The sequence below is a fragment of the Ailuropoda melanoleuca genome, chromosome 18, assembly GCF_002007445.2.
Source record: "Ailuropoda melanoleuca isolate Jingjing chromosome 18, ASM200744v2, whole genome shotgun sequence".
NCBI classification, from domain to species: domain Eukaryota; kingdom Metazoa; phylum Chordata; class Mammalia; order Carnivora; family Ursidae; genus Ailuropoda; species Ailuropoda melanoleuca.
The window spans coordinates 34,868,263-34,882,196 of NC_048235.1; positions in this window are offsets into that span (position 1 = coordinate 34,868,263).

Genomic DNA, 13,934 nt, shown 5'->3' on the forward strand with positions numbered 1-13,934 from the left:
TCCTATGCATTAACAATAGTCAACTGGAGTCTAAAAATGAGAAAGAATATTCTATTCATGAATGTAACAAGTTGCTAGAAATTAATAATAATGTAAAATATGGAAAAACTATGAAATGCTATTGAAGGAGTTAAGAAAATAACTGAAAAAAATTGAGAAACGTACCCTCTTCTTGCTGGAAATATTCATTCTTGTAAATATGTCTTTATCTTGGGTTAACCTATAAATTTATGGAATGCCATTCAAAATCTCAGTGGGATATTTTTGAATTTTACAAATTGATTCTAAAGTTCATCTTGAAGAGTGAATATATAAAAATAGTTAAATCTTGGAAAAGAGGAGAATACTGATGGTAAGATTTTCTTTGCTATCTATCAAATGTGCTATGAAGTTATAGTAATTAAATATTTTGTTGGCACAGAAATAGATAAATTAATTTGCCAAAGTTAATTCCAGAGGGATTTGGATTTAAATCCTAATATAAAATATAAGAAAATGTTCTTAACTAACTTAGTGCAGGAGCAGATCTTTCTGAAGATCTGAGGGGTTACATCAAGGCTGGAAATCTTTACGACTGACAGATTTGATTACCCAATAATTGTATACTTTTTCACATCAAAAGATAACATTAACAAAATTAATAGACAAATAACAAATGGAAAATGTATTATGTATGTTAGGCAAAGATTTGACAATCATAATATACAAACTCCAACACATCAGTAAGAAAAAGAAAGTAGCAAAATTATGCTGATGATTCATAGAAAAAGAAATGCAAATATCCAACAAATGTAAGCAAAGATCTTCCACTAATTAAAAGAAATTTGTAGTAAATCTGTGAGATCCCACTTTTCACCTCTTAGAAACAATGGTAACATTTATGTTTTGTGTGTGTGGAAATACATTCTATTGGTGGGTGTATAAACTGGTTGGTGCAATCAACTTAAAAGGCAATTTATCCATGTATATCAAATTTTAAATGGGCATTCCCTTTGACCTAGCAATTACACTTCTATATATTTATTTTATGGAAATAATCTCAGAGTTTGCAAGGAGCTGTATGCAATATTAGCTGATATGTTATTTATAGTAGCAAGGATTTTTAATGGACCTAAAGGTCTATCAGTTTTTTTTTTTTTGAGATTTATTTGTTTATTTGAAAGAGAGAGAGGGAGAGAGCACATGCATGTGGGGGGTGGCGGCATGGGGAGGAGCAGAAGGAGAGGGAGAGAGAATCATCAAGCAGACTCCCCACTGGGCACAGAGCCTGATCCGGGGCTCAATCCCAGGACCCTGAGATCATGACCTGAGCCGAAGTCAAAAGTCCAACACTTAACTGACTGAGCCACCCAGGTGCCTCCCAGTTTTGTTTTAAAACGTTATGACTGATTCAAACCTTGGTAGATTAACATCAAGGATTAGCAGGCCAGCACCCGCTAGGGCTGAAAGCAAGAGTACAAATAGATGGTTACATATTTCAATGCAGAAGACGTACAAATCAAACAAATGAACTGTTTAAATATACTGTCTTCCTGTCTTGATTCATATACCTTCAAACATGGGTTAAACTGCAGTTTATTTGGCTGAAGATTGATAAATATCAAAGATGACTGAATTTAATTGTTATTGTGTATGTCTCAGTGCTCTGTGGAAGGGCAGTGGTTTTTGGGTGAGTGATAAAAAAAGACATACCTAATTTATAGTAACTATGTATTTATCATTAAATTTATTTTTCTGGTCCTTATTTCAGTGAAATCACTAATTTCATTGTTATAAATGACTTTTCACACAATTTGTGTTGCATTGCCAATGCCAAAACAGACAATCTTTGAGTTACTATAGTTCTTATGTAGATTTTTACTGATTTCAGTTTGGAGAAATTTTGCACAGCTGAGGCAGTAGAGACTGGAATTGTCAATGTAAGTCTTAAAACAATACATAGATTCAGAAATGAATATGAATTTTATATATCCTATTCCAACATTGAAGTAGGTCACATATGATGAATTATCCTTAGTTCAGAAAATATTTCAGAGCATATCATTTTCATCATAGACATTGCTATCTTTTCCATCATGATTTTCACTGTCTTTTAAAGATTTTATTTCTTTATTTGTCAGAGAGAGCGAGCGAGCAAGTGAGTGCACGCAAGCAGGGGGAGTGGGAGGCAGAGGGAGAAGCAGACTCCCTGGTGAGCTAGGAGCCCGATGCTGGACTCGATCCCAGGACCCTGGAATCATGACCTGAGCTGAAGGCAGACGCTTAGCTGACTGAGCCACCCAGGTGTCCTGATTTTCACTGTCTTTTAAAGATATCTAAATCCACTCAGAAATGTGAAGAGGTGGTTTACCCATTTAACTTTAGATATAGATGCAGTGTATATAAATGTAAAGTAATATAGACTGTTTAGTAATGCAAAATATACACCAGTGACTACATGCAGCTCTTACAAATACCATGGCACTTCATGAATACCTCTGGAACATGGATTAGAACAAGAAAAGAAGTAAGAAAATGGACACATGGCTCTACTGATAAACAGTACGTCATTATGCAAGAATCTGTCATATTCATGTTTTTTGAGAGGATCGGACGGGTTCATTGCTTCTGTCCTTACTTCTACTTAAGCCTTCTGTCTCTCAAATTATCTCTATGCTCTCATTCAGTGTCAATCTCTGAGGTCAGCAGTGGTCCAACCCACAAACTTTTGTGCCATTTAGACACAACTTGTATTTGGAGGACAAGAGACAGAGAAAATCTTACCTGGGGCCTGAACAGCATTAGTCATGAGGGTGAATGTTTACGGCAGTAATTGGTTTCTCTGTGCCAGCACTGATGGCTGGGTCCCGAGCAACGAGAGCACCCATGCATTCTTTAACAAATTAAATTTTTTGTTGATTTGTGCTATGCAGAGCATTCTAAGTCAAGCAAGTTGGTTCCAGTGGCTGTGGCAGGGCTGAGAAGGAGGGGAAACCAACATTATAGCTTTAGGGGGGCTGTCAGGCCTGGAGTAGGAGTTCAGCCAGGCACCGGGCTATGGGATAGGGCCAGCCCCTGGGGTTTGGCTGTGGCCAGAAAATGTGTGAATCGGCATCTAAGAAAGAGGCACAGTCTCGGAAAGGAGCAGCTTGGCGAGCCTACGGCTCAAGAGCTCCAGACCTCTTCTGCTGAGAGTGAAGCTTCTAGAACATCCTCAGGGGCAGAGCTGGGCCTGCAGGTAGATATCTGGGAACTACCCAGGAAATGGTTGTTCATTGAGGGTTCATGGAGCCCTTGAAATGTGAGGACACTAAAGGGATGAAGAGCAGAGTAAGGCACTGGCTTGTTTATGTAGCACTGAGAACATCTTTCTATGGAATACTTTTAGCACCCAGATAGTGAGCAGAGTTGGGACATAGTTATATTATAGTTTCTTAGATTCATTACTGAACCATAAGCTCCTTCAAGACAGTTGATCTACCCTTATATTCCCTGTGCCTGGCACGTAGTACATACTGACAAATATTTTTTCAATAAACACTTAAGGGGTAGAGTTAGGAAATATGCATGAACACTTGAACATGAACAACAAACACTTAAGCGGGGAAGGTAGAAAGCCTGGTTTTGCATTTCGGAGAAGGGCAGGGTGCAGGAAAAAATTCTAGAGATTGGAGGTAGGAAAAGTTTTGTGCCTCCATGATCAGATTTCCCATGTATAAAATCTCATTCCAGAGATTTTCATACACAGTGAGGTTGAGGGAAAGAGCAGTGGGACAACTACAAGGAGGAAAGGACCCATAGAGAATTTCCCAGGCTCTCCCACCCTGGCATACCCCAAAGATTTCTCACAACCTTGCCCACTCTATAATCTCATTTACTCTGAGCATTCGTTTGAAGATGGCTGGCCACCGGTATCATTAAATCTACTTTATGGAACAGGAAATGAGGCAGACGAAGAGTCAGACCCAAGACAACACCATGAGTTAAAGTTGTATTTGGACAGGGTTTTAGATCTCTGGGCTCCTAGGAAGGTTAATGCAATGAGAGGAGATGCTGCTGGCCACCTCTTTCTTACCCGAGGCATCTCAGTGGTTTCCTTGGCTGTGCAGAGACTTCCAGAACATGCAAAGGCAGGAGAGTTAATGTCTCGGCAAAGACCTGCAGCGGGCCACCCCTTGCTGCTTTCCCAATGACAAGGTGCATCCTTTACTTTGCATCCACCAAGCACTTGGCTTTGAACACGATGGAGCTTGCAGAGGGCTTGAAGATCCCCGAGGGTGGCAGATGCTAGATATTAACATAACATCAACTTTTGTCAAGCAGAACGTTCACTCATGCTGCTGATGTGGAGCTCCCCAAAGTTTAGAAATATGCAAAACTGGCTCACCGGCATCTTTACACCTGGCTGAATTCTTAATGGCATCTCCCCGCCCCGCCCCCCCAACTCTGCCCAGCAGCGGCTGCCTTGCACGGTTTAAGCATGCTCACTTTTCTCTCCTCCCTTTGCCTCTTCTCCTGTCAGTCCTTCCCCCCCAGGCTTTTATGCAGCAAGTCATTTTTCTGCGGTTGTCATTTACTGCTCCGCCTAACTGCTACATCTGAGCGTGGCCGAACTAATGATGCAGCAATTAAGAGTGATTAGGGTTATTGATAATAAAGAGACTTCATAAACTTGATTAAATGCGTTCATTAATGAACACGTTGTGGGTGCTTGCGTGGGAGGTGGTGGGGCGGAATGAAAGGTGGGGAAAATAGGAAAAAGGAACTCACTCCGTAAACGTCCCAGAGTGGATCTGAAGATGACGAGGAGGCTGAGTTATGTGGCTGGATGATCAGAAGTCCTCAGGGGCTTGGACTTTGAGGCAAGTGCACTAAAATTGCCGTCCAGAGCACATCTGTTGTTTCTATGTCGTGGGAGTGGGAGCTTGACAAAGACAATAAGATGCTGAAACAGAAGAGTCCACCCCCCCCCACCCCAAGAGTGACCTAAAATGGTCCAGGCTTGAGATGTGTTTTTGTCCCTACCCTTTTCTGGGGGTGACTCTTTCCCTTCCCTTCAGCTGCCAGCTCTGCTCACAGGACTAAAGATGGCAGCCGCTCTTGCTCCTTAATCGTCTCTTGGCTTACTGGGGATTCTAGCCCCATGTTGATGACAGCCTTCCCTGTCTCTCTTTTGGTAAGGCTCTGGGGTGCTAGGGAGACAAGGACAGGGTCCGCGTTCCCCATGGCCACATCCAGAAACTGTGGGAAAAACCTTACAGCCATTTCCTTTAAAGGCTTAGAAAAATCTCGTTAACTCAGTGCTATAATAATTCAGAGAGGAATGTTTTGGACTCTACCTTCACTGAGCCCATGTAGATTCCAGGTGGTGCAAATAAATATGAGTTTAACTGAATTAGAAGAGAGTTTGTTTTTTTTTAATAGGAGAACAAGATTCTTATTTGAGGAACCTCCAACACACGTTCTTAACACCTACTTACCTAAGGGGGTTACCTTGCTTCTGAGGTACTCCTGCCACAGCATGGGCTCCCCCGGGACCTCCAAGACAAAGAAGTCATTAACTCGGTTGTGGTTACTGGTCTGTCCAAGCAGTTATCCCGAATTTCTCTTAAACCAGCCAAGGATGTTTCAAATGAATTGATAGTGTCCCCTCATTTGGCGTCAATGAACGTGAGTCGGTGAGGTCGGGTTTGTACTCTCAAACCACATTCTGCCAGGGAAGGGTCTGCTCCCCAGCCCTGCCGCAATGGGCTCTGGCCCTTTGGGCAGCGAGGCTTCCCTGGGTGGACTTAACATGTGGGAGGCACACGACTCACTCACTCCCGCAGTACAGCCGAACCAAAATGAAATATTGGAGCCGTTCTAAAGATTTATATGGCCATCGTGTAGCTGATACTGTGAAGAAAGATTTAATAGGCACCTTCGATTTGTGAACACCATCGATTTAGCCCTCAACCCACTTCTGTCAGTTGTCGAGCCGGGCAGGGATTCTGTCATCTAGCCCGCAGCATTTATGGAGAAAGCCCTTGGTGTAGACGGCTGTACTGCAGGTTCCGGGAAGTGACAGAATGACAAGAAGCCCTGGAGCTCAGGACTGGATGGTCCTTACATTTCATCGCAGGTGGAATCCTTTCAGCAGTATCCCTGCCACGTGGCCCCCACTCACCACCTCTCAGAGAAGCCCATTTTCTTTGGGGGGAACTCAGGCAGTCAGGAAGCTTTTCTTTAGGCTGAGGTGAAATCACTAGGACCTAGAAGTTATGGGGTGGGATTGTTTTGCAGGCGGGACCAACTACTTATGAAGTCGTTTTTGCACTTGAGCAACAGAAGTCTGTGGGATGGACAACAAAGTGAGCTCTGTTGACTACCCCTCTGGTGGGGAGAAGGCTGTCTGGGATGCTGGGATGCTCGCTCCACATCCATCTGTTGACCACCGGGACAGGGGTCTTGAAGGATAACTGCTTCCTGCTTTAGAGGAGCTCAGAGTCTAGCTGGCGAGCCAAGACATATCCTCATGAGGAATCATTGTAATAATGAGCAATATCATATTAGCGAGTCAGTGAACTGTAGAGCATTTGGAAAGGTAAAGAGGGACACAGTGTGTATCAACAGCCTTAAGCATATCTGCACTTGGGCCAAGAAATTCCACATCTGGGAATTTCACCTTAGAAAATGACCTTAGAAAAAGATTTATATATAGAATGTTCATTGCAGCAGTAAGTATGGTAGCTAAAAATCAGAAATAACTAGCATGTCCAAGAATAGGGTGATAGTTGCGTAAGTTATGGTTAAATGCATTCAGTGGAATATTGTACAGTCATTAAAAACCATGCCTTCAAATAACGTTTTCAGGGCATAGGAAATGCTCATGATGGGCTCTCAAATGAAAACAAACAAAATGTAAAGCTGTATATCCAGTTTTGGATATTTCTATCTACCTATCTATCTGTCATCTATATTTAACACCAGCAATTACTACTTTCTTTATACTTGTCTATATTTTCCAAAATTTACAAATGATTATGTAACAGTCACCAGAATATATAACTTGATTTATGTCTTTTTCTCTGCTTCATGGTAGAAAGGATGACGCAAGGCCAAGCTGCGTGGGGAAAATATGGCATTTGGTAATCCAAGGAGGGAAGTAAGACAAAGGGAACCATCCCGTGTTTATGGCTTTCTGGTCTTCTCCTTAAGCCTGGAGAGGAAGCTGGGCAAGAGAAGGGACAAATGTGGGGCAGGGACCCTTCAGAAAGACTGTGTAAAGATGTGATGGAGAAAGAGGTGATGGAGAAGCTGGTGAGGAGGTCAGGAGTTATAGGTTCTCCCTGGCATTGCAGGTGCCGGCCTGGCAAGATGGAAGGCTTCATGGAGGATGAGGGCCTGTTAGGACGTCCACATCAGGTAGGGAAAGTTCATCATGCTGCTCTGCTGTCAATGCTTGGCCCTCCCAGCCTCGGGTTTGACTTCCTTTCACTTGATCTGAACGTCACTGAAATTTTAGGGCTTGTAGTCATTCTAGCTTGTGCTATGCATTTCAGCCCACCTGGCCCACATACCACCTTGCCCCGAATCACTCTTCTGGCTGCTGCTATGACCCCATCTTTCCTCCAAAAAGCAGACCCGGCCTCACTTCCTTCAACCACCAGCCCTCCAGGGCCAGCTCTATCTCTTGGGGGTGCGTATAGCACTCACCCCTTACCTGGACCCCCACTCGCTGCCTTCAGTTATCAGCTACCTCCAGGTACACCTGACACAGCTCCTTTTTGTTTTATTTTTCCAGCGAGAGAGGGAACACAAGCAGGGGGAGTGGGAGAGGAAGAAGCAGGCTCCCAGTAGGGCAGGGAGCCCAATATAGGGCTCGATCCCAGAACCCTGGGATCACGCCCTGAGCTGAAGGCAGATGCTTAACGACTGAGCCACCCAGGTGCCCCCTGACACAGCTCCTTAACTAGACAGTAAGACTTGGGAGAGTTGGATCTCTGTCTGATGTCCCTTTGAGGCCCTCCCCGTGCCCCACTCAACTAATGGAGTATCAAAGCTCGAGGTTGCATCAACACGATCCTGCCAGTCCTGAATTTTAGAGCCTATGAAATAGAAAGAGAGAGGGGGCGCCTGGGTGGCAGAGCGGTTAAGCGTCTGCCTTCGGCTCAGGGCGTGATCCCGGCGTTATGGGATCGAGCCCCACGTCAGGCTCCTCCACTGTGAGCCTGCTTCTTCCTCTCCCCATCCGCCTGCTTGTGTTCTCTCTCTCTCTGGCTGTCTCTATCTCTGTCAAATAAATAAATAAAATCTTTAAAAAAAAAAAAAAAAAAAAAAAAGAGAGAGATTTGGTGACTGGTCCAAAGTCACCTAGTGATGGATAAGAAGCCATTCATTCATTCAACAAATATTTAGTGAGCCCATGTCTTCTGGCTGTGTGATCAGGGCACTCAGTAAATGCTCCTTTGCTCATTGATTGAATGGAAGATTTATTGACTTACATCCCTGAAGCGAAATCTCAGATTTGACCATAGTAAATGTTTCCAGCACCAATTACTTGCCAGGCGCCCTCTGTGCAGTCAACACCTCTTTATCCCTTACATCCATCCTACGACATCCTCTGGTTTTACAGATGAGAAGATAAAAGATGACGAGGGTTAGCAACTTGAGTGTGGCACACGGCTCGAAAGTGGCAGAAATAGAATTCAAAGCCGGGCTGTTCCTGTGCAGTCAGTGCTCGGGACTGGAGGTGGGGGGCGCAGGTGGAGTCATGCCTGGCCACCCAAGGTCAAATACTGTCCATACTTCCGCTCGCCAGGAAGGCCCTGACCAAAAATATCTGCGACTTAATGTTCTGTTATGAGCTGTCCCTAAGATCATTCTCTTCTCACACAAGGAGACCTGGCGTTTTGTTCGGGGTAGGGAATAAGTGAAGCCTGTTTTTCTACGGTGGCTTTGTACCTTTGACAATTAGGTCTGCAGTCTAGGAAACAAGGGCAGTCAGCCTGCACTGGGAGAGAGAAAGAGAAAATTCTATCATGTCAGAATAATGAGATCTGTGATTTCAGCACTTACTGGGTCAAAGACACACACAATGTGTTATCTGTAATGCTTTCCTCCTGACATTTGGGGAAATTGCATTTATGCAGAGGACACGGGACACTGCAACGTGGTACTCCACTGATGTCACTCAGAGCTGACAGACTGCAGTCTCCCCTGCCAGAGCCTGGCCCTGATATTCCTGCAGGAGGACTGAGGCATGGCCCAGCCGGGGGACAGGGGGCCCTCTCAGCTTCCGAGGCCCTGCCGTGCCTGAGCTGCTCCAGCAGTAAGAAGACATCTCCGAATCCACGTACGGGGCTGGTGGGTTAGTTAGTTAAGCAGGTGCACATACACACACTCCTAGGGGATCCTATGTGTGTGGAAAGAGTTTCCCTTCCAGACTCCTTTTCCCTTCCAGTCTTTCCCAGAATACCAGATGTTTGGGGGCAGCCCTGGGCTTCTTCCAGAGGAAGTTTCCACTTCTGTTGGGGACCTCCTTCTTCACTGTCCAGTTCCTGTGCATAGAAGCCCTTGAGCACCAGCCACATGTGGTCTGTGGCTCTGAGGAGGATTCAGAGGCAGGCGGGCATTGCTCCCCCTTCTGAGCTCCTCCATCCTTTTCCTGTCTCCCTGCTCCCTTAATCTGCAGTGGCAGTGATGAAGGGATTGATTACCCTGCCTCAGATGTCTTGTATAGTTTGAAACTTAATCCTGCCACATGGCAATGGACAGACTGAGAGGAAGTGTGCGTACACGCACACATATCAGTACACGCATGCGTGAACGTGCGCACACAGACACACACACATGCGAGACCAAAACAGGGAGTGAATCTTCCCTGGACATAACATTTCAAAAGATTCTTCTCTCTGCTCCCAAGCTGGGAGCTGTTTTCTCTTCTGTTCCGTTGGAGAGAACTCGCAGGTTGTTAAATGGGCATGACAGCACACCCCACGTCAACCATTCCTTAGAGGCTCGCATTTTCTGTGGCAGTCAAATGAGCCAGTTGGACTGATGAATGGCTTTCAAACATTTTTAGAGCAGGGCTCGTTTTTGAAATGAAACTCACCTGGAGCTTCAAAGTAAAAAACACATCAGAATGAAGAATGAGTTCCCTGGCCAATGTCCCTCTTGGCTCTTTGGTCAGTTTCGTGTCACTGCAGTGCCTGTAAAGGAGCCCGCGGAGTTTGTGCTACTCATTTGGAAAATGCAGTAGACCAAATGGTGAGCCCTTACCGGCCAGCCCTAAGACCAGAGAGGCTAAGTGATTGGCCAAGGTTGCACAGCAAGTTAGTAGTTGGCTTGGGTCTGTAGACTGGGTTTTCTATGCCCAGCTACATCAGCCACATTTATGTCTCTGTAAAGGGAAGTGGAGTAGGTTTTTGTCCATTGCACTAGATTAAGGTTCACAGCTGACGATAAGAAGCACCGAACCCCACATTTTCAAGACAGCCAGGAACAGGTGGATTTAGCACTTTCTCCCAGAGCTTCCTATGAAAAGGCAGCATTGACCCCCGCATAGTCATCAACCCTCCCCCCCCCCCCCNCCCCCCCCCCACCACTGAACCTCAGTCCACATCAGGAGAGAACCGGGGCTGGGACAGTTCTTCTTAGATCAAGAGGCACAGTGGAGGAGAGCTGGCCCTGGCCATCTTGTCTGCTTCTCCCTCGAGAGAGATATTCCTTCAGAAAGAGACCTAGGAGCTAGAGTGAGGGGGATGGTGGGGAGGAGGGAGAGCCAGAGGTGGGTCTTACCTGTCAGAGAACTGTGGGGGGAGGGAACACCTGCAGGATCCTCGAAAGTCCCACCATGTGCACCCAGGGAGCAGTAATTCCTGGTCACTGTAGGCAGAGGAGTAATGCAAAACAACATGGATAAAATTATAATCACACAGTTAGGCTCAGCGAAGTTTCTTCCTCCAACACGTTGTAAGTCCCAACGTTGTAAAGCGGACTGGATTTTTTCTTCAACTTTTTATTATGTAAAATTAAATTATTATTACTATCACTAATAATTAAATTAACTATTTAAATAATTAAATTATTCAAATTTTATTATGTAAAAATAAAAAATATGCAGAAATGTTGAACATCTCTCTATCCATCTATCAATTTCAAAGTTGACTGCAATGTCCTGACACTTCACCCCTAAACATCTCTTAAAATTAAAGATATTCTTCTTTATAATCACAAAACTATGATCATACCTAAAGAAAATAGTTCCCTAATGCCATCTAACACACTGAACCGGACTATTTTAATCAGCGAACGAACAAGACTAGAAAGCTGTGGAATCTGCTTAGGATGTCATTAAGTCACAGGAGAGGGGGATTAAACTTACCACAGTTTGAAGCAAGGCTTGGAAGAAAGAAAACTGACTCATGCTTACATACCAATGAGCTGAGACTCCTTAAGGAACTTCTATTTATCCTCTTCATTCCTTAAGGGAGATTAGAGTTGATAGCAGTTAGTTGGGGGATATTTCATGAAGGAGATGTGGCTTCCTGATTCAGAGCTAGTCACCAAAGTTGGCCCCCAGTCAGTCATGCTTCTTGGTGTTCACAGCCTTGACCACTCCCGTCCCATGTGAAATCTGTGCTGGCCTTATGACTCCCTTTAGTCAGTAGTATGTGGCAAAATGACCTTGTGTTAATACTGGTAGCTCTAACTTTTGTGATTTTGTGGGTCTTCAGCTACCATGTAGGAAGTCCCCATACCCTGCTGGAGCCACATGGAGAGACCACGTGGAAAGGCCACATGGAGAGCAAAAGGACTTGTGGCCACATGGTGGAAAGCCAGAAAGTCCTAGCTGTCCCACAGAATCCAGTCTTCCTGCCTTCCATCCTGAGGCATCAGACATGTGAGCCAGCCACAGGAGACTTTGCAGCCCAGACTTTGCAATCCCCAGATGACTGCAACCCCAGCTGACGTCACATGAAGAAGAATAGCCGCACAGCTGAGCTCAGTCGACCCACAGAACCTTAAGCAATAATCCAGACACCATATTTTGAGGTGGTTTATTATGCAATCGATAATCAAAACCAGAGCTGTGACAGCAAAGCCTGTGTTTGATTTGAAAGTGGGCTTTCCACAAAATAGGCCATGTGCCCCTGGGAATAGGAAAGGAGAGTCCCCTGCCTTACCCTAGCAGGTTACCCCTCCCTCCTCCTTCATGAGGGAGAGGAATACACTGCATTCACTTAGCTCCATGATAACAAGCACCACATTACAGGGCTGGGCAGCCAATGACATTATGATCTAGTGGATGCAGGAGAATGATATTTGATGACGGCACTGATGACAGATCATGTTGTCTATCTATAGAAAACATTCCATCTTACCTGGAGCTGTCCTGGGAGAATGGTGGAGGCACCTTTTTCTGCACAGCCAGGGGACCAATAGGAGCCAGCCATGGAGGGCTGAGTCCACCCCAGGCTGAAACCAGCTCCCAGGAGCTCCTTTGATGATGATGAAATTGACTCATGGTGATGTAAAGTGGGCAGCTCTGTCCAGCAGCTGATCTTTTCGGGCAATTATTGGGAAGTAATGAAAGTGAATGCATGACATTTAAAAAGAAACTCCTCTGTCAGCAGGAAAGCTGCCACATTCTCCTGCACCTCCGAGAATACGCTTAGCTTGAAATAATGTTCATTTTAGCCAAGTTGTAAATTACAAGTGTGTTGGGGTCCGAGGGGATTTATTACCGTCTGGAAGGAGGTTATTGGGCCTTGTGCATGGCTGCTGCATACGGTGTTGTGTTGTGAAGTTTGCAGCCATGGAAAGTACCTTGCTTGCTTTCTTTTTAGCTCTTTTTCTTTCTTGTCCTTCACCGCTCCTCTCTGGAGGCTTCTCATTGCCGGTGTTCCACAGAAACACCAGCAATAAAGAGTGCAATGGTGCAATCGGATTTTCCAACTGTTGCTTGGGTTTAATTGGACTCCATTAACGACAAATGATAAGAGCCTGTTTGATGAGTGGGTTGGCTGGGCCCCCTGTCCCCCCACTGGGGGAGAGAAGGAAGGCGAGGCTGAGTGCAGGGGTTCAGCTCAGGGCCCCGGAACAGTGGGTGAGCAGAGGGTCCCCTGCAGACTCAGGGGAGCAGTGGGACTGACCTGTCAGTGTCACTTTCCCTGTCTGCCCGCCGACTGGTGCAGGTGGAGGGAGGGCCGCTAACAGGATGATGGCACACAGCTTCCTCCAACCACTCTGGTTTTCCTTTCCTTAGAGAGCTGTAGACAGGCCCCTGGAACTTGCCTTTAAAACAACCTTCTTTTCTTGGAGAGGATAGTGTGGGGACAGCCACAAGAACACAGATCGCTGACCTTGGAACCAGAAGGCCTGAGTTTGAGTCCTGGTTCTGCCACAGATTCTTCATATGACCTCAGAGCAGTTTATTTGAGCCTCAATTTCTCCATCCGTGCAAGAGAAATTAGAAAAAAAGCAAACCTGCCCTGTCAGCCTCTCGGCACTGCCTTGAGTATCAACCTAAGGGGATCCATCCAGTGAAGACTTCCTGGGAGCCGTGGGAAGAGGTGGGTGCTGGACATGCAGACCTGGCCAAGATGCGGGTTTTGGAAGTACTTTGTAAACTGTAAAGGGCATGTGTGTCCTATTGTCTCTATGTAATGCACGTTATATTAGGTTCTATCACTGTCTAACAAATTAAACTGTCACAATTTAGTGGCTTAAAACAGCACCCATTTATTATCTCACAGTTACCCTGCACCAGGCGTCCTGGTCGGGGGTGGGAGGGGCTTGGGTCCTTTGCTCAGGGTCTCACGGGCTAAGTCAAGGTCAGTCAGGGTCAGGGGAATGTGATCGCATCTAAGGCTCTGGTCTTTTTCCAAGCTCATCCAGGTTGTTGGCAGAATTCTGTTCCTTGTTGTAGGATTGATGTCCTTGTTTTCTTGCTGACTGTTGTCTAGAGGTCC